The sequence below is a fragment of the Salvia splendens genome, chromosome 10 (genome assembly GCF_004379255.2).
Source record: "Salvia splendens isolate huo1 chromosome 10, SspV2, whole genome shotgun sequence".
Taxonomy (NCBI): Eukaryota; Viridiplantae; Streptophyta; class Magnoliopsida; order Lamiales; family Lamiaceae; genus Salvia; species Salvia splendens.
Window position 1 is genome coordinate 24898660 of NC_056041.1, and position 3223 is coordinate 24901882.

General features: G+C 40.3%; 1 long non-coding RNA gene across 2 annotated transcripts; it reads right to left on the minus strand.

Annotated features, from left to right (window-relative positions):
• Positions 1-222: 222 nt before the first annotated feature.
• On the minus strand, positions 223-2948 carry LOC121750327. 2 transcript variants are annotated; one of them, XR_006039852.1, is made up of 3 exons: positions 2247-2941; positions 952-1016; positions 223-477 (listed from the first exon to the last, which is right to left on the minus strand). It is a non-coding gene; the product is annotated as an uncharacterized LOC121750327 (long non-coding RNA). The 2 variants fall into 2 exon arrangements; XR_006039853.1 differs by lacking the exon at positions 952-1016 and having other exon boundaries at positions 2247-2948.
• Positions 2949-3223: the final 275 nt, after the last annotated feature.

Consider the following 3223-nt stretch of genomic DNA (forward strand, 5'->3'; position numbering starts at 1 on the left):
TTGTGACCTCTAATTGGATTGCCAGAAAATATTTGCATGTGTTTAGAATTAGATCAGAGTTCAGTTGCAAGGAATTGGGTAAGGATTTGATGCAGCGGTTTGCATTTGATGCAACCAAGTGGAGGTTATATGTCACGACCGCCCCTTAGGGTTAATAAATACGGGCGATCGTGATTAAAAGAATTAAATAGAAGACGAAAAGAATTAGGGTTTCAACACAAGTTGGACCAACAATTAATATCCAAATAAATAACCAAGAGTTTAATATTATCCAACAAGGAATTCAGAATATCCATTACCCCAACAATTAAAGTTGTCGGCCCAAATAAATCATAATTTAAGACACGTCACAGCGGAAACGACCAAGAGAAAGAGTGACGTCATGTGTGAAGACACAACATCACTCAAGGTTCAAAGACATCAATAACATATTTAATTCACTCGCTCAACACCAACACATCCTCGTCGCCGCTCAACCTGCACATAGGGAAAACACATGCAGGGCTGAGTACTATAAGAATACTCAATGGGCTCATGCCGAAAACATTTTCAATAAAGGTTGTCAATTTATCATGCCACACTTAAGTAACCGTCGGGGTTTAGCTTTAGAAAGGCCCGAGGCACTAAAATCATTTTCCCATAGTAAAAGTCGACTGATCAGTCATTTTCCCATAGACGTTAGCCTTATCTGCCAATACATGACTTGGAATGTGGCCACAAACCAAGCCACTAGACCGGCCAGCCCGTACGCTAGCACACGATCTACCATAGGTGTACACTAGTCCAAGTAGGGTTTGCGGCCCTACGAGGACCCGAATTCGATTTATATAACAATGGCGCATAGCCATATCAGATAGGCACGTTAAAACACAAATCACGGCATGATAAATACAGTTTCATTTCCATCGATGAAATATTTAGGACGTTGTCCTTATTTAAAAGAAAGCCCACCTCGAGTGCTTAATTTGAAATTACGTTCTTTCCCTTGCGATCACGATTCCCTTGCGATGATTCACCTTTAACAATTTATATAATAGATAAATCAATACACTTTCAAATTAAAAAAAAGATGCATGCATCCTAAGTGGAATTATTTATCTCGTTTTGTCTCGATTATTCGGCGGCCGCTTACGCCCCCAATTTCCTCCGTTGGCTCCTCGTATTTTTTCTTAATGATATCGAAATAAAATCCCCAAAATTATAAAAGTGTGTAATTAAATTAACGCAACCACTTTCCCTCGAACTATATTTATTTCGGACTTAGGATATAATTATTCATTCGTTGAAATAATCTGGAATTAATTAAATAATTCTCCACAATTAATTTAATTATCAATTCAAAGATTTATCTAAATAGTTCGTCCCAATTAATTATCGGCCCAAAACTTAATTATTTCATCACCTTATATCTCCAATTTAATTAAGATGCCCCAAGTAAAAATAAAAGAGGGCCAAACTTTGAATAAATCCTCCCATTTAATTTATTAAGCCCAATTTCCTTAAATAGAGCAAAGGCCCATTTTTTCAAATCAAGGCCCAAATGTTTTTTTTTTAAAAAAAACCCAAGCCCAACTCCCTCTCCATCCTCTCCCACATCTTTCTCCCTCTTCTTCTCTCACTCTCGACCAAATCGAGGATCTCCACCTCCGTAGCCTTCACCAACAATCCGGCTCCGTTTTCCTCCAGTTTGCAGCCTTGAATTCATCCGAAATTGCTTGGGTTTCGATTGGGGTGGAGCTGGAGCTGTTGTTCGTCCTCAGCGTTCCTCCACCGTCGCCGATTTCTACTGCCGTCGCCACCGTGAGCCGCGACGCCGCTGCCGCTGCCGCTGCTTCCGCGCAGTCACCGTCGCCGTCATACGCTCTGCTCCCCTGAACCGCTGCCGCTGCCGCTGCTGCCCGTCGCCGGACGGAGAGCTGCTGTCGCTGCCCGCCGTCGCTGCCGCCGCCATCGCTGTCGGGAGGCGCTGCCTCCGCCACCCGTTGCCCCGAGCAGATACCGCACAACCCCGAAACGACCCGAACAACTACCGCGCAACCCCGATTAACTTCGAAAGATAAGTTCTCATTCAAAAAAAGCGTTTCTTTTCGTTCTTAATTTGATTCGCAGCAAGGGGAGTAAAGTTCGATTGGTTTTGGATTGCTTAATTGCTATTGATTGGTTCTTTGTTTGGGAGATTAATGCAGCGTATATGATATGAATGCAGAATACGAAAATTCCTGTTTCAAATCCGAGTATGAATTTACCTCTGTGAATGAGAAATCAAGAACTGCGAGGATTTGAAAAGAATGGTTCTTGAAGCTGGAGAATTTGGTTACTGCCAATAGCACAAATTGATGTTAGATTCTGAAGCAGGAGAAACTTTAGATACAAACGATAGAACGTTGTTTACCTTGGATAGAAGTTGAAGAAGATAGATTGCTGCAGAGGACGATTAGAATAGGAAAAATAGTTGAATTGAAGATTAAAAATAGAGGGATGGGTGGTTTGGATGTGGGAGAGATTTGGGGAGAGAGGGGAACGGTTTCAACGTGGGTTGAGGGAGGGGATTCGAATTTTTCTTTTTTTTTCTTATTTTTGAATTAATTTGCATTTTATCTGGTATTTGTTTGCAGATTACGGAGGAAGAATATCTTTTCACGGAGGAGGAAAATCTGCTCAAAATCTTTAATTAAATTTGACTTGGTGACCAAGTCAATAGGAAGAGAATCTGTTTTGATCTAATCCACGTTTTTTTGTTGTATTTTCTTTTAAATTGTGCAGTCCATAATTTATTTATCACGGACTGGACCTTTATATTATTTATTTGATTTATCGGATCCAACACGGAATTGAGTCCAATAAATATTCCTCACGGACAGGAATTATTTAAATTCGCATATTCACTTATTTCACAAATCTCCAGTCAACAACAATTAATTTACCGACAATTAATTCACGGCCCTCGCAAAAATAATAGCATTAAAAACCAGTAATTTAGGGTTCACAAATTAGGTTTAGAAAAACGGGGCGTTACATCCTACCAACCTAAGCAGAAATTTCGTCCCGAAATTTGTATCCTCAAGAAAAGAGTTCGGGATACAATTCCATCATTTTATCCTCATTCTCCCACGTGGCTTCTTCATGCCCATGATTTTCCCATAGTACTTTCACACAAGCAACATTTTTATTTCTCACAATTTGGATCTTTCGGTCCAAAATAGATTGGGGTCTCTCTTCGTAG